The following is an 18,650-nucleotide window of genomic DNA, read 5'->3' on the forward strand; positions in this document are numbered from 1 at the left end:
TAGAAAGAACTGTGAGCACTCGTAGAAGGGATTGGGCAAGAAGTCTGGATGATGCTCTGTGGGCATACAGAATAGCATTCAAGACTCCTATAGGGACCTCTCCATACCAGCTTGTGTATGGAAAAGCTTGTCATCTGCCAGTGGAACTGGAACACAAGGCCTACTGGGCAACCAGGTTCCTAAACCTTGATGCTAAGGTAGCTGGAGAGAAAAGATTACTCCAATTGAATGAGCTGGAGGAGTTCAGACTCAATGCTTTCGAAAATGCTAAAATTTATAAAGAGGAAGCAAAAATATGGCATGACAAAAGGTTGTCATCTAGAGTCTTTGAAAAAGGACAGAAGGTCCTGCTGTTTAACTCTAGGCTCAGATTGTTTCCTAGGAAAATGAAATCCCGGTGGAGGGGATCGTATTGTGATTACAAGTGTGTCACCATATGGCTATGTAGAGCTTCAAGATATTGATTCTGACAAAACGTTCATTGTCAATGGACAGAGAATCAAACATTATCTTGAAGGCAATGTTGAGCAAGAATGCTCAAAACTAAGACTAAATTAAAAAGCTCAGTAAAGTCCAGCTAAAGACAGTAAAGAAGCGCTTGCTGGGAGGCAACCCAGCCATTAACAAAGAATTAGATGCTTATAACAATTATATAAGTCCATTTAATTTTGTTGTTCGTGTTTATTAATGCTTTTTCAGTGAACAAGTCAAGGATATGAAGGTTCAGAACATAAAGCAGAAGAATCCCAGAGAAAAAGAGCTCACTGGCATCAAAATGCCAATAAAGAGGCAATTTGGGCGTTAAACACCAGAATGGCTACCATTCTGGGCATTTAACGCAAGTAAAGGTATCATTCGGGGCGTTAAACGCTAGAATGGGCAGCATTCTAGGCGTTTAACGCCAGAATTGGCAGCATTCTGGGCGTTCAGAAAAACGCCCAGTAAGGAAGGATTTCTGGCGTTTGACGCCAGCCAAGGTATCTGGCTGGGCATTAAACGCCCAAAATGGCCACCAAATGGGCGTTAAACGCCAGAATGGCTATCATTATGGGCGTTTAATGCCAGCACAGCTAGGGGAGAGGTAATTTCGTTTCCAATTCAATTTTTTTCAAATTTTCATGTTTTAAATCAAAATTTTCTACATCCAAACATTACAAGCATTCATTTTTTAATTTCCATTCACAAAAATTTATAATCTTAAAATTTTTTTTTTATTTTTTTTCAATTCTTCTCAATTCTTTTTCAAAACTCATTCATCTTTCTAATTTCTTTTCAAATCTTTTTAACTCAATTATATTATCTTTTATTTCATAGATGCATAAACAAAAATTCAGATCTAACTTCCTCAAATTTTTTTCATATCTCTTAATTTTGAAAACAATCTTCTCTTTTTCATATCATATTTATCTTTTATCAATCATATCTTTCAAATCATATCTTTTTCTAAAAATTCGAACCCATTCCCTCCCTCCCCTTTATTTATACATTTGGCCATCACCTCTACTCCATCATTCAAATCTTTCTCTCCATCTATTCATCTTCTTTCTATTTATTTTGCTTGAGGGAAAGCAAATCTCTAAGTTTGGTGTGATTTTTGTGATCCCTGAGATAAAACAAACCAATCTTATGGCACCCAAAGGAAGACAAACCGCTTCAAGAGAGAAGAAAGAAAGCAATCCAAAACCACGTTGGATGCATGAGAACTTCTGCACCAAAGAACATACAGACCATTATTTCAAAATTGTGTGTAGAAGATCAGTGATCTCAGAAGTTTTGTTCAATCTGAAAGAAGATGAATACCCGGAGATCCAAGAACAGATTCAAAACAGGGGCTGGGAAGTCCTGGCTAATCCTGAGATACATGTTGGAAGAAACCTGGTCCAGGAATTTTATGCAAATCTGTGGATGACAGAAAAGCAAAGATTAGAGGGAACTGCGTTCTACTCCTTTCGGACTATGGTCAGAGGGAAGGTTATTTACTTCCACTTTGACAAAGTGAGAGAGGTTTTTAAACTTCCTGAACTACAAGATGATCCAAAGTCCTTTAACAGGAGAATGGCCAAAGATAAAAGGCTAGATCAAGTTCTAGAGGACATATACATCCCTGGAACCAAGTGGATTACCAATTCAAAAGGTGTCCCAAACCAGTTAAAGAGAGGAGATCTCAAACCAGTTGCTAGAAGGTGGCTGGATTTCATAGGGCGATCTATACTCCCAACCAACAACCGATCTGAAGTCACTGTCAAGAGGGCGGTGATGATTCACTGTATTATGCTAGGGAAGGAGGTAGAGATTCATCAGTTGATCCCTGTTGAAATTTACATGTTTGCAAACAAGGAATCCACTGAGGCCAAATTGGCCTACCCAAGCTTGATTAGTCTGTTATGCAAAGATGCGGGGGTACAGATGGGTGTGGATGAATATATCACAGTTGAATGCCCAATCACCAAAAAAGTGATGGATGGACCTCAAATTCAAGATAACCTCATCAAGAGGGGGGCGCATGAGCTCCTCCCAGAAATTCCTCAATTTGACTACTGGGCCCGCTTAGAAGCATCTGTCACTAAACTGCAAGAAGCTGTAAATCAACTCAAAGAAGAACAGCAGAATCAAAACAGCATGCTCTGCAAAATGCTCATAGAACAAGAGAAACAAGGGCATGAGATACAGGAGCTAAAGCGTCAGAAGTTGTCCTTTAAAGAGTTGGATGTCCCACAGATTGAAGGAGCACCTATCCCTCAAAATCAAGGTTGTTGAGTCCTAACTCTGTGATAACTTTTATTATTAGAAACCTATTTTAAGAGTTACATAAGCATTAGTATTAGAGTCATTTATTTTTATGTCTTTAATTTCCTTTCTTTTATTATTATTTGTCCACTTTTTTTATGCCTTATTCTTATTCCATGATCAATAAAGTTTAGAGTCTATGCCTTAAAGCTATGAATGATTCCATGAATCTCTCACCTTTCTTAATTGAATAATATTTTTATTTGCAAAAGAAAAAGAAGTACATGGGTTTCAAAATTTACCTTGAAATTAGTTTAATTATTTTGATGTGGTGGCAATAATTTTTGTTTTCTGAATGAATACTTGAACAGTGCATGTTTTTTATTTTGTTGTTTATGAATGTTAAAATTATTGGCTCTTGAAAGAATAATGAAAAAGGAGCTCTACAAGAATATGGCCAATTAGCTACTACAAAAATAGTCGTAAAGTCATCGCTAATCTGACGCAAAATATAATTTGTGATGGATTAGATACCAATTAGCAACTAATGCTTTCCTCGCTAATTACAAGTCACAGATCAGTGAGGCAAACATAGCAGTCGCTAATTCATCGAAAAATTTTTTAGCTACCGAATAGATAGTCGCAAATTCATCACTAAAGTAAAAGCTAATTCCATAGAGAAATAGACTAAACGGTAGTCACTAATTAGTGACAAACTCTACTGCAGCAGACTCATCGCTAAATGCAAGCTAACTTCATAGAAAAAATGGAATGCATAGTTGACGCTAATTAGCGAGGAATTTTTCGGAACCTATGTCGTCGCAAATTGTCCACTAATATGATCGCAAATCTATCACATTTCGTAGCAAATCTATAGCTAATCTTTAAAAATCCTTAATCAAATTTGTAGGAATTTTGTCGCTAAACCAAAGTTATTCTAAATGAGAAAGTAAAGTTATGAAATAGTCGCTAATTTGCTAGGGAATAATATATAGTCAATTAGTTGCAATACTATCGCAAAATGTCATCTCAAATTCCTTTTAAACTAGTAATAAATCGATAGATATCTCATAAATGTTTCAGTCGCAATAAAGTCTTTAATTTGTCACCATCAATTTTTCTAGAATATTAGTTAGAATGCCAATTTCGTCACTATACTAAAAAAAAAGCTCATTATTTTTTTATTCATTGAACTAAAAGATTATAACGCATACAAATAATTTATCAAAATTATACACGTTTAAAAAAGTTCAAACCATGTTTAATGAAATTAGGTATTGAAGCTTACCCTAATAATAACCAAGCCTTAGGCTTGATCAAATGCCTATTCTATCTATTCAATAGCTCTAAAAAATACGACTTAATTAGTAAACTAATAAAGAGAAAAGCTCAATTACAATATCATATAAAAGTAAGTATTCACTTACTTATTTAGATATGTTTTAATCTGGCTACACAAATGTGATACTGCTTCTATAAAATTCATTATACATTATACATCTAAGTTCCTCATTGCACATTAAAAATTAAAAAAAACTGAAAAATACAAATAAACAACACCTAAAGCTTGGTAGTTGATACAGTGAGATAAATGTATTAAATCACATACTTGCTTCCTCAAAACTATAGGTATCTACATTAGTATCTATGTTTGCAAACATAGTTGGTTGATTTGCTGAGATCCTGGGCAAGGTAGAAATATTATTATATGAGAAGAATCATCTATTTTAATAAACCTGGAGGCATGAGCAAGAAAATGAAAAGAAGATGAGCCTACGCATTAGGTGAATCATTTTTCAAGGAATAGTGCAAGTAAATATATTCCATGTTCAACATGAAGTATATCATAATGAGTTTTTTTAGCCTAATATGTAATGATTTACTTACCAATATAGAAGTTCATGTGCTTACCATTTGGATTTGCATAATGAAGCAGCCAATTTTCAATAATTCTCATCAACATAACAAAACATGTCATCACAAGACAAAAGAAAATGAATTAGAAACGGCAGATAAAAAGCATGACATCAATGCATAAGACTTAACATTAACAAGGAGACATACACATGACATGAAGCAAAGGAAGTAGAAGCATAGTATGGTGAAGGTGTTATCCTATTTTATTATTAGATCTACAATGATGTTGGACATAAAATTTCAATATGTTCATTACAGTCTTTAAGGAGATGTTTGGCAACTTTCAAAATCTACATAACTATGTACTATAAAACAGAACCGGTGATGTAAGAAAAATGAATGCATTTCTTCATCATACAGTTTGGTTTCACAAATGAAAATTAATTGAAAACTACAAAAAGAAATAGTTATCAGCATTGTGTATATACATATATATATATTAATTACTGTTCATCCAATTTTGTTGGGGCGGAAATGGTACGAAGTTCTATATGGCTTATTTTCATGAACCATTTTGTTGTTTTTGATGCCATTACTGATGATGTTTGAGGATGTATTCTCTAATGAATTGTGCTCCATGTTACCCACCTTAAAGGTTAAAGCTAAGGAAGGTCAACAAATTAAAACCTTTATACAGTTAGAAATTAAATTACAATATGCATCTTGCAACACCTAAAGACCGAAGTCCATGCTCAACAAACTTATTAATCACTGCATGAACCTTCTTCCCGACATCTTCTTTGCAGTTGTAAAGGGTTATGAATTAAATCAAAACATTTAAATTATGAATTAAATCAAAACATTTTATCTGTATCCTTCTTGTCCTAAAGAGAGTGGTTTTAGTATATTTACCTCCTTTGGATCAGCAAGCATCCCAACAATTGTAGCACTTATAGCAACCTGATTTTCATCATATAGGCCCTTGCAGTAAGAAGGATAACATACTCCTTCTCAACACCCTTAGCAAATACCTCAATCAAGTTTCTATCAACACTGAGCTTATTCAATGCCAAGGTTACAGTTTTGTCATTGCAGAGGACATCCATCCCAACCATTTCCTCAATAGTCATCATACGTCTCGAGCAATTGAGCAAATGAAGAAGTTACCAATTGCTGTAAGCACTTTCTTGAAGTGTCCAAATTGGTTAGCGCTGTCAACCAAGTGAGCCACTTTACCAAAGAAGGTGTGCACACCAGTGGCAATCACAACTGCTTCTATCTCACCCTTCTTGACTGTTGATCCAGAAAACACTTCATCAGTGGGGTTCTTGGTCACTAGAAGAGATTCTCCTGTTAAAGCAGACTGATCAACACTTAGAGGATTGCCCTCGAGAAGACAAGCATCAGCCGGAATGATATCTCCTAATTTAATGTTGATTATGCCTCCTGGTGTGAAAATTGCAGCATGTTGTTCACTCCAGTAGCCATCTCTTAAAACACGCAATAGAAAAAACAAAACTTGCACTGAACAAATAACAAAGTAACAATAACTAGTTGACCATTCATTTAGATCTAAAATCATTCTAGATTCTGACAAAGAAAATAAGAAATATTTTAAAAGTAAAAGTAAATTTTTCATAAGGTTTTAATTTGTTAAGAAAGCATATGTGACTACATGCGCCAAAAGCAAACAACTTCATCTCGTGCACTGATGAGCGGATAATTTATACGCTTTTTGGCATTCTTTTTACATAGTTTTTAGTATGATTTAGTTAGTTTTTACTATGTTTTGATTAGTTTTTATGCAAAATTCACATTTCTAGACTTTACTATGAGTTTGTGTGTTTTTCTGTGATTTCAGGTATTTTCTGGCTGAAATAGAGGGACCTGAGCAAAATCTGATTCAGAGGCTGAAAAAGGACTGCAGATGCTGTTGGATTCTGACCTCCCTGCACTCGAAATGGATTTTCTGGAGCTACAGGAGTCCAAATGGCGCGCTCTCAATTGCGTTAGAAAGTAGACATCCAGGGCTTTTCAGCAATATTTAATACTCCATACTTTGCCAGAGTTTAGATGGCGCAAATTGGCATTCAACGCCAGCTCTCTACCCTATTCTGGCGTTAAACGCCAGAAACAGGTTACAAGTTGGAGTTAAACGCCCGAAACAGGTTACAACCTGGCGTTTAACTCGAGAAACAGTCTAGGCACGTGTAAAGCTTAAGTCTCAGCCCCAGCACACACCAAGTGGGTCCCAGAAGTGGATTTCTGCACTATCTATCATAGTTTACTCATTTTTTGTAAACCTAGGTTACTAGTTTAGTATTTAAACAACTTTTAGAGATTTATTTTGTATCTCATGACATTTTAGATCTGAACTTTGTACTCTTTGATGGCATGAGTCTCTAAACTCCATTGTTGGGGGTGAAGAGCTCTACTGTGTCCCGATGAATTAATGCAATTATTTCTGTTTTCTATTCAAACACGCTTGTTTCTATCTAAGATGTTCATTCATCACCATTCCCAAACTATGAACACGTGACTGACAACCACCTCCGTTCTACCTTCGATTGAAAGAGTATCTCTTGGATTTCTTAATCGGAATCTTCGTGGTATAAGTTAGAATACATTGGCAGCATTCTTGAGAATCCGGAAAGTCTAAACTTGTCTGTGGTATTCCGAGTAGGATTCAGGGATTGGATGACTGTGATGAGCTTCAAACTCACAAGGGTTGGGCGTAGTGACAGACGCAAAAGGATCAATGGATCCTATTCCAGCATGAGTGAGAACCGACAGATGCTTAGCCGTGCGGTGACAGCGCACCTGGACCATTTTCACTGAGAGGATGGATGGTAGCCATTGACAACGGTAATCCACCAACACACAGCTTGCCATAGGAGGAACCTTGTGTGCGTGAAGAAGAAGACAGGGGGAAAGCAGAGATTCAGAAGACAAAGCATCTCCAAAACTCCAACATATTCTCCATTACTGCATAACAAGTATTTAATTCATGCTCTTTTATTTTTCGCAATCCAAACTAATAATTATAATTGATTTCCTGACTAAGAAATACAAAATAACCATAGCTTGCTTCAAGCCGACAATCTCCGTGGGATCGACCCTTACTCACGTAAGGTATTACTTGGACGACCCAGTGCACTTGCTGGCTAGTGGTACGAGTTGTGAAAAGTGTAATTTACAATTCGTGCAACAAGTTTTTGGTGCCGTTGCCGGGGATTGTTCGAGTTTGGACAACTGACGGTTTATTTTGTTGCTTAGATTAGGAAAAATTTTTCTTTTTGGTCTAGAGTCTTCTATTATTGTTTTTGGTTGAAATTTCTTTTTTTAAATCCTTATTTTCTCTTTTTAAATTTTTCAAAAATTTTATAAACTGATAATTGAGTTTTTCTGTTTGAATTTAGTTTCATATTTTAAGTTTGGTGTCAATTGCATGTTTTTGTTTTCTTTTAAATTTTTGAATTTGTGTTCATTGTTCTTTCTTAATCTTCAAGTTGTTCTTGTTTATTTCCCTTATTTGATCTTTAGTTTTCCTTGTTTTGTGATTTTTCTTGTTTTTCTTGTGCATTTTCGAATTATTAGTATCCAAAAAAAAATTTTTTTTTAAATATTTTATATATTAAATACCTTTATTAAAACACTTTCAATTTATAGCTCAATTGGCTAGAGCGTTGTGCTTATGTTCTTGGTGATTGGGTATCCTCCTTTTAAAACTTTTTCAAAAATAATTTTTCTTTGATTAAATCTTGTGTCAAGTTTCAAGTTTGGTGTTTTCTTGTTAGTTCTTATTTAATTTTCGAAAATTTATTTTTGGTTTTCTAAAAATTTTAAGTTTGGTGTTCTTTTTTATGTTCTTGAGTCCTTTGAGTCTTTGACTTTTTGTTCTTCGTGTTTGTGAGTCTTTCTTGTGTTTTGATCTTAAAATTTTTAAGTTTGGTATTCCTTGGTGTTTTTCCTCCAAATTTTCGAAAATAAGGAGCATTAGATCTAAAAATTTTAAGTCTTGTGTCATTTTATTGTTTTTCTCTTTCCTCATTAAATTCAAAAAATTTTTTCTCTTTATTTTAAATTTAATTTTCAAAAATTACTTTTAAAAATTCAGATTTTTATTTTAAAATCAAATCCTTTCAAAATTTAAAATCTTTTTCAAAAATCATATCCAGAGTTTTTCAAATCTTCTCAATTAAGCAATTATTTTCATTTTCAAATTTATTTTTCCCTTGGTTTTCAAAATTTACATTTTAATTTCTAATTATTTTATTTTATTTTATCTTATTATTTTTATTTATCTTAATAATTTGGTTTGTTCTACTTCAATAAAATAAAAACAAAAATATACCTTCTTTGCAATTCACATCAATTTCATTTTATCCATCATGGATCTAAATGGAAATGAACAGTCCAAAAGGACTCTGGGATCATATGCTAATCCCACTACTGCTGCATATGGGAGTAGTATCTGTATACCCCCCATCAAAGCAGGCAGTTTTGAGCTAAATCCTCAGCTCATTGTCATGGTACAGCAAAACTGCCAGTATTCCGGTCTTCCACAGGAAGAACCTACTGAGTTTCTGGTACAATTCTTGCAAATTGCTGACACAGTACGTGACAAGGAGGTAGATCAGGATGTATACAGACTGTTACTATTTCCATTTGCTGTAAAAGATCAAGCTAGAAGGTGGTTAAATAACCAACCCACAGCAAGCATAAGGACATGGAAACAATTATCAGACAAATTCCTGAATCAATATTTCCCTCCAAAAAGGATGACACAGCTAAGGTTGGACATCCAAGGCTTTAAACAAGAGGATGACGAATCCCTTTATAATGCCTGGGAGAGGTACAGAGGGATGCTAAGGAAATGCCCCTCTGAAATGTTTTCAGAGTGGATGCAATTAGACATCTTCTACTATGGGCTTACAGAAGGAGCTCAGATGTCCTTAGACCACTCAGCTGGTGGATCTATACACATGAGAAAAACTATTGAAGAGGCTCAAGAGCTTATTGATATAGTTGCTAGAAACCAGCATCTGTACATAAGTAATGGGTCCTCCATAAAAGAAGAAGCCAAAGCAGTGTCTACTGAACTTGGACCACCAGAACAAGTTGCTGAACTCAATCAACAATTGTGTTTTCTAACAAAACAGCTAGCAGAATTCAAGGAGATGCTACAAGACATTAAAAATGCTAATAAAAATATCGAAGCACAATTGAATCAGACAAAACAGCAGTTATCAAAGCAGATAACAGAAGAGTGCCAGACAGTTCAATTAAGAAGTGGGAAAACATTAAATACCTCAGTTCAGAGCAGCAGAAAGCCAAGGAAAGAACAACTGACAGAGGATGAAGAAAAAATTATTCAAAATTCCTCTGAGGACAGTAAGAGCCCAAAGAGGAACAATTCTGGCGTTCAAACGCCAGAAACAGGCAAGGAGCTGGCGTCAAATGCCCAATGAAAGCTTAGATCTGGCGTTCAAACGCCAGAAACAGCTAAGAAATCTGGCGTTCAACACCAATCAAACTTCTAACCCTGGCATTCAAATGCCAGTGAGGGATCAGACACACACAAGTGCTGATAACAACTCCTCTAAAAAGGCTTCTCCAACCACCTCTGTAGGAAATAAACCTGCAGCAACCAAGGTTGAGGAATACAAAGCCAAGATGCCTTATCCTAAAAAACTCCGCCAAGAGGAGCAGGATAAGCAATTTGCCCGCTTTGCAGACTATCTCAGGACTCTTGAAATAAAGATTCCGTTTGCAGAGGCACTTGAGCAAATACCCTCTTATGCCAAGTTCATGAAAGAGATCTTGAGTCATAAGAAGGATTGGAGAGAAACTGAAAGAGTTCTCCTCACTGAAGAATGCAGTGCAGTCATTCTGGAAAGCTTCCCAGAAAAGCTTAAAGATCCCGGGAGCTTTATGATACCATGCATATTAGAGGGTAATTGCACCAAGACAGCTTTATGTGATCTTGGGGCAAGCATCAACCTAATACCTGCATCCACTATCAGAAATCTTGGTTTAACTGAAGAAGTCAAACCAACCCGGATATGTCTCCAACTTGCTGATGGCTCCATTAAATACCCATCAGGCGTGATTGGAGACATGATTTTCAGGGTTGGGCCATTCGCCTTTCCCACTGACTTTGTGGTGCTGGAAATGGAGGAGCACAAGAGTGCTACTCTCATTCTAGGAAGACCTTTCCTAGCAACTCGACGAACTCTCATTGATGTCCAAAAGGGGGAAGTAACCCTGAGAGTCAATGAGGATGAGTTTAAGTTAAATGCTGTCAAGGCCATGCAGCATCCAGCCACACCAAAAGACTGCATGAAAGTTGATCTTATTGACTCTTTAGTAGAGGAGATCAGCATGGCTGAGAGTCTCGAATCAGAGCTGGAAGACATCTTTAAAGATGTTTAGCCTGATCTGGAGGATTCAGAGGAATTGAAAGAGCCTCTGAAACTTCCTCAGGAAGAGGAAAAACCTCCTAAACCCGAGCTCAAACCATTACCACCATCCCTGAAATATGCATTTCTGGGAGAAGGTGACACTTTTTCAGTGATCATAAGCTCTGCTTTAAATCCCCTGGAAGAAGAAGCACTACTTCAAGTGCTAAGGACACACAAAACAGCTCTTGGGTGGTCCATAAGTGATCTTAAGGGCATCATCCCAGCAAGATGCATGCACAAGATCCTATTGGAGGACGATGCTAAGCCAGTGGTTCAACCACAGAGGCGGCTAAATCCAGCCATGAAGGAAGTGGTGCAGAAAGAGGTCACCAAGTTACTGGAGGCTGGGATTATTTATCCTATTTCTGATAGCCCCTGGGTGAGCCCTGTCCAAGTTATCCTCAAAAAGGGAGGCATGACAGTGGTTCATAATGAAAAAAATGAACTGGTTCCTACAAGAACAGTTACAGGGTGGCGCATGTGTATTGACTACAGAAGGCTCAATACAGCCACCAGAAAGGATCATTTTCCTTTACCATTCATAGACCAGATGCTAGAAAGACTAGCAGGTCATGATTATTACTACTTTTTGGATGGCTATTCAGGCTACAACCAAATTGCAGTAGATCCCCAGGATCAAGAGAAAATAGTATTCACATGTCCATCTGGAGTATTTGCCTACAGAAGGATGCCATTTGGGCTGTGTAATGCACCTGCAACTTTTCAGAGATGCATGCTCTCTATTTTCTCTGACATGGTGGAAAAATTTCTGGAAGTCTTCATGGATGACTTCTCAGTATATGGAGACTCATTCAGCTCCTGTCTTGATCACCTGACACTGGTTCTGAAAAGATGCCAAGAGACTAACCTGGTTTTAAACTGGGAAAAATGTCACTTTATGGTGACTGAAGGGATTGTCCTTGGGCACAAGATTTTGAACAAGGGAATAGAGGTAGATCAAGCTAAGGTAGAGGTAATTGAAAAATTACCACCACCTACCAATGTTAAGGCAATCAGAAGCTTTCTAGGGCATGCAGGATTCTATAGGAGGTTTATAAAAGATTTTTCAAAAATCGCAAAACCTCTGAGCAACCTGCTAGCTGCTGACACGCCATTTGTGTTTGACATAGAGTGTCTACAGGCGTTTGAAACTCTGAAAGCTAAGCTGGTCACAGCTCCAGTTATTTCTGCACCAAACTGGACATTACCATTCGAACTAATGTGTAATGCCAGTGACCATGCCATTGGTGCAGTATTAGGGCAGAGGCATGACAAGCTTCTGCATGTCATTTATTATGCTGTCTGTGTTTTAAATGATGCCCAAAAAAATTACACAACCACAGAAAAAGAATTGCTTGCAGTGGTTTATGCCATTGATAAGTTTAGATCATACTTAGTAGGATCAAAAGTGATTGTGTACACTGACCATGCTGCTCTTAAATATCTACTTACAAAGCAGGATTCAAAACCCAGACTCATAAGATGGGTGTTGCTTCTGCAAGAGTTTGATATAGAAATAAGAGACAGAAAAGGGACAGAAAACTAAGTGGCTGATCATCTGTCCTGGATAAAACCAGTAGAAGGGGCGTCCTTTCCCTCTATTGAGATCTCTGAAACCTTTCCGGATGAGCATTTGTTCGCCATTCAGGAAACACCATGGTTTGCAGACATTGCAAACTATAAAGCTGCAAGGTTCATACCCAGGGAGTACAGCAGGCAACAAAAGAAAAAATTAATTACTGATGCAAAGTACTACTTGTGGGATGAACCCTATCTCTTTAAGAGATGTGCAGACGGAATAATCCGTAGGTGTGTGCCTAGAGAAGAACCATAGAAGATCTTATGGCATTGCCATGGATCACAATATGGAGGCCACTTCGGAGGTGAGCAAACAGCCACCAAGGTCCTCCAATGTGGCTTCTACTGGCCTACCTTCTATAGAGATTCCCGAGAGTTTGTACGTAACTGTGACAGTTGCCAAAGAGCTGGTAATCTGCCTCATGGTTACACCATGCCTCAACAAGGAATCTTGGAGATTGAGTTGTTTGATGTATGGGGTATTGACTTCATGGGCCCTTTCCCACCATCATACTCAAACACTTATATTTTGGTGGCATTCGACTACGTATCCAAATGGGTAGAGGCCATTACCACACCCACTAATGATACTAGAACAGTGTTGAAGTTCCTCTAGAAATATATCTTCAGCAGGTTTGGTGTCCCTAGAGCACTAATCAGTGATGGGGGCACTCACTTCTGCAATAAACAGCTTTACTCTGCTATGGTTCGGTACAGAATTAGCCACAAGGTGGCAACTCCATATCATCTACAGAAAAACGGGCAAGCTGAAGTCTCTAATAGAAAACTAAAAAGAATCCTGGAACGGACTGTAAGTACCCGTAGACAGGATTGGGCGAGAAGCTTGGATGATGCTCTATGGGCTTATAGAACAGCATTCAAGACTCCTATAGGGACCTCTCCATACCAGCTTGTTTATGGTAAGGCCTGTCATCTGCCCGTGGAACTGGAACATAAGGCCTACTGGGCAACCAGATTCCTAAACTTTGATGCCAGATTAGCTGGAGAAAAAATATTGCTCTAGCTAAATGAGCTAGAGGAATTCAGACTCACTGCTTTCGAAAATGCCAAGCTTTACAAAGAGAAAGCAAAAAGGTGGCATGACAGAAAGCTGTCATCTAGAGTCTTTGAACCAGGATAGAAGGTTCTGCTATTTAACTCTAGACTCCGGCTATTCCCCGGGAAACTGAAATCCCGGTGGAGGGGACCATATGTGATTACAAGTGTGTCACCATATGGCTATGTGGAGCTTCAAGACATTGATTCTAATAAGAAGTTCATTGTTAATGGACAGTGAATCAAGCATTATCTTGAAGGTAATGTTGAGCAAGAATGCTCAAGGCTGAAGCTAGATTAAGAGCTCAGCAAGGTCCAGCTAAAGACAATAAAGAAGCGCTTGCTGGGAGGCAACCCAGCCATTAGCAAAACTTTTTCTGTTATTTTATTTTATTCTATTCTTCATTTTATTTATTTTTAAATTATACAAGATCAATATTAATAATCTTCATGGTAAAGAATCAATTGCATAAGTTCACAGGGTTACAGAAGGATTCAGAGCACAAAACAGGGAAAAGGAGCTCACTGGCAAGAAAACCCCAGTAAGAGGTACAATTGGGCGTTAAACGCCCAAAAGAAGCATCTACTGGGCATTTAACGCCAGTAATGATACCTTTCTGGGTGTTAAACGCCAGAATGGGTACCTGATGAGCGGATAATTTATACGCTTTTTGGCATTATTTTTAGTATGTTTTAAGTAGGATCTAGTAACTTTTAGGGATGTTTTTATTAGTTTTTATGTTAAATTTACATTTCTGGACTTTACTATGAGTTTGTGTGTTTTTCTGTGATTTCAGGTATTTTCTAGCTGAAATTGAGGGACTTGAGCAAAAATCAGATTCAGAGGTTGAAGAAGGACTGCTGATGCTGTTGAATTCTGACCTCCCTACACTCAAAGTAGATTTTCTGGAGCTACAGAACTTCAAATGGCGCGCTCTCAACGGCGTTGGAAAGTAGACATCCAGGGCTTTCCAGAAATATATAATAGTACATACTTTGCCCAAGTTTAGATGATGCAAAAGGGCGTTGAACGCCAGTTCTACGTTGCAGTCTGGAGTTAAACGCCAGAAACACGTCACAAACCAGAGTTGAACGCCAAAAACACGTTACAACTTGGCGTTCAACTCCAAAAGAAGCCTCTGCACGTGTAAACTTCAATCTCAGCCCAAGCACACACCAAGTGGGCCCCGGAAGTGGATTTATGCATCAATTACTTACTTCTTTAACCCCTAGTAGCTAGTCTAGTATATATAGAACTTTTTATCATTGTATTCACGGTCTTGGTTACTCCGGTTCCCCTCTGGGGCCGAGACCAATGAACTCCATTATCACTTATGTATTTTCAATGGTAGAGTTTCTGCACTCCATAGATTAAGGTGTGGAGCTTTGCTGTTCCTCATGATTTAATGCAAAGTACTACTATTTTTCTATTCAATTCAACTTATTTCGCTTCTAATATATCCATTCGCACCGAAGAACATGATGAATGTGATGATTATGTGACGCTCATCATCATTCTCACTTATGAACGCGTGCCTGACAAACACTTCCGTTATACATGCAAACAAGCTAGAATGAGTATCTCTTAGATATCTAATACAGAGGACCGAGTCCGAGATATTAGAATCTTCGTGGTATAAGTTAGAACCCATGGATGGCCATTCCTGAGATCCGGAAAGTCTAAACCTTGTCTGTGGTATTCCGAGTAGGATCTGGGAAGGGATGGTTGTGACGAACTTCAAACTCGCGAGTGCTGGGCGTAGTGACAGACGCAAAAGGAGGGTGAATCCTATTCCAGTATGATCGAGAACCTTCAGATGATTAGCCGTGCAGTGACAGCGCATTGGACCATTTTCACAGAGAGGATGGGATGTAGCCATTGACAACGGTGATGCCCTACATAAAGCTTTCCATGGAAAGGAGTAGGAATGGTTGGATGAAGACAGCAGGAAAGCAGAGGTTCAGAGGAACGAAAGCATCTCTATACGCTTATCTGAAATTCTCACAAATGAATTACATAAGTATCTCTATCCTAGTTTATGTTTTATTTATCTTTTAATTATTAAAACTCTATAACCTTTTGAATCCGCCTGACTGAGATTTATAAGGTGACCATAGCTTGCTTCAAGCCGACAATCTCCGTGGGATCGACCCTTACTCACGTAAGGTTTATTACTTGGACGACCCAGTGCACTTGCTGGTTAGTTGTGCGAAGTTGTGACAAAGAACTAAGATCATGAACGTGCGTATAAAGTTTTCAGCGCCGTTACCAAGGAATGGAACCGTCACGATTTCTGCGCACCAAGTTTTTGGCACCGTTGCCGGGGATTGTTCGAGTTTGGACAACTGACGGTTCATCTTGTTGCTCAGATTAGGTAATTTTATTTTAATTTTAAGCTTTTTATTTCTTATTTTCGAAAAATACAAAAAAAATATTTTCTTTTTCGTTTTTCCCAATTAATTTTCGAAAAATACAAAAAAATTTACAAAATCATAAAATCAAAAATATTTTTTTGTGTTTCTTGCTTGAGTCTAGAGTCAACTTTTAAGTTTGGTGTCAATTGCATCTTTTTAATTTTCTAAAAATTATTTTCAAAAATTTCATGCATTGCATTCTTCATGATCTTCAAGTTGATCTTGGCCAGTCTTCTTGTTTGATCTTCATATTTTCTTGTTTTGTGTCTTTTCTTGTTTTTCATATGCATTTTCAATTTGTTAATGTATAAAGAATAAAAAATTTTAAGTTTGGTGTCTTGCATATTTTCTTTTCTTGAAAAATTTTCAAAAATAAGTTCTTGATGTTCATCTTGACATTCAAAGTATTCTTGGTGTTCATCTTGACATTCATAGTGTTCTTGCATGCATCACATGTTTTGATCCAAAATTTTCATGCATTGAGTCTTTGGGTTGTTTTTCTCTTTCTTCATTGAAAATTCAAAAATCAAAAAAATATCTTTCTCTTATTTCACTCATAATTTTTGAAAATTTGATTTGATTTAGTCAAAAATTTTTAAAATTTAGTTATTTCTTATGAGTCAAATCAAATTTTCAATTTAAAAATCTTATCTTTTTCAAATCTTTTTCAAAAATCAAATCTTTTTCATTTTTCTTTCATAATTTTTGAATTATATCAATTTTGTTATAATTCAATTTTTTTTATTGTTTTTTTTTTTTTTTTTTTTTTTTTTTTCTTGTTAGTCAAGTAATCAACTTTAATTTTCAAAATCAAATCTTTTTAAATTTCTTTTTCAAATCTTTTTCAAATTAAGTTTCAATCACATCTTTTTCAAAATTTGATTTCAAAATCTTTTTTTTTACTTCTTATCTTTTTCAAAATTTGATTTTCAAATCTTTTTCAATTAACCACTTAACTTTTTGTTTGATTCTTATCTTTTTCAAAACTACCTAACTAACTCTCCACCTTTAATTTTCGAAAACCCCTTCCTCCTTTTTCAAAATTTCATTTTAATTAAATAATTATTTTTAATTTTAATTTAATTCAATTTCAATTTTAATTTTCGAATTTTCAATTTAATTTTTAAATATTCTTATTTTATTTTATTTAAATTTTCAAATTTTTCTCTCTCTCATCTCCTTCAAATTATTTATTTATTTATTTACTAACACTGCTCTTCATCTCAAAATTCGAACCCTCTCTTCCTCTTGGTGTTTGAATTTCTCTTCTTTTATTCTTATCTTCTTCTACTCACATAAAGGAATCTCTATACTGTGACATAGAGGATTCCATATTTTCTTTTGTGTTCTCTTTTTTTTCATATGAGCAGGAACAAGGATAAGAACATTTTTGTTGAAACTGATCCTGAACCTGAAAGGACTCTGAAGAGGAAGCTAAGGGAAGCCAAAGCACAACTCTCTGGAGAAAATCTGACAGAAATTTTTGAAAAAGAAGAAAACATGGCCGAAAATAACAACAATGCAAGGATGATGCTTGGTGACTTTACTGCACCTAATTCCAATTTACATGGAAGGAGCATCTCAATTCCTGCCATTGGAGCAAACAACTTTGAGCTTAAACCTCAATTAGTTTCTCTGATGCAACAGAACTTCAAGTTTCATGGACTTCCATCTGAAGATCCTTTTCAGTTCTTAACTGAATTCTTGCAGATCTGTGATACTGTTAAGACTAATGGAGTAGATCCTGAAGTCTACAGGCTTATGCTTTTCCCGTTTGCTGTAAGAGACAGAGCCAGAATATGGTTGGACTCTCAACCTAAGGATAGCCTGAACTCTTGGGATAAGCTGGTTACGGCTTTCTTAGCCATGTTCTTTCCTCCTCAAAAGCTCAGTAAGCTTAGAGTGGATGTTCAAACATTCAGACAGAAGGAAAGTGAATCCTTCTATGAAGCTTGGGAGAGATACAAGCAACTGACCAAAAAGTGTCCTTCTGATATGCTTTCAGAATGGACCATCCTGGATATATTTTATGATGGTTTATCTGAGCTATCAAAGATGTCATTGGATACTTCTGCAGGTGGATCCATTCACCTAAAGAAAACGCCTGCAGAAGCTTAAGAACTCATTGACATGGTTGCTAATAACCAGTTTATGTACACTTCTGAGAGGAATCCTGTAAGTAATAGGACGCCTCAAAGGAAGGGAGTTCTTGAAATTGATACTCTAAATGCCATATTGGCTTAGGATAAACTATTGACTCAGCAAGTCAATATGATTTCTCAGAGTCTGAATGGAATGCAAGCTGCATCCAACAGTACTCAAGAGGCATCTTCTGAAGAAGAAGCTTATGATCCTGAGAACCCTGCAATAGCAGAGGTAAATTATATGGGTAAACCCTATGGAAACACCTATAATCCCTCATGGAGAAATCACCCAAATCTCTCATGGAAAGATCAACAAAAGCCTCAACAAGGCTTTAATAATGGTGGAACAAATAGGTTTAACAGTAGTAAACCTTTTCCATCATCCACTCAGCAAAAGACAGAGAGTTCT

At 36.7% G+C, this 18,650-nt stretch overlaps 1 non-coding gene and 1 pseudogene across 1 annotated transcript; both read right to left on the reverse strand.

Annotated features, from left to right (window-relative positions):
• Nucleotides 1–5,534: 5,534 nt before the first annotated feature.
• On the reverse strand, nt 5,535–6,166 carry LOC112785937 (plasma membrane ATPase 4-like; annotated as a pseudogene).
• Nucleotides 6,167–17,990: 11,824 nt separating this feature from the next.
• On the reverse strand, nt 17,991–18,098 carry LOC112788719 (small nucleolar RNA R71). Its single transcript, XR_003196072.1, has one exon. It is a non-coding gene; the product is annotated as a small nucleolar RNA R71 (small nucleolar RNA).
• Nucleotides 18,099–18,650: the final 552 nt, after the last annotated feature.

The sequence above is a fragment of the Arachis hypogaea genome, chromosome 20, assembly GCF_003086295.3.
Source record: "Arachis hypogaea cultivar Tifrunner chromosome 20, arahy.Tifrunner.gnm2.J5K5, whole genome shotgun sequence".
Classification (NCBI taxonomy): Eukaryota; Viridiplantae; Streptophyta; class Magnoliopsida; order Fabales; family Fabaceae; genus Arachis; species Arachis hypogaea.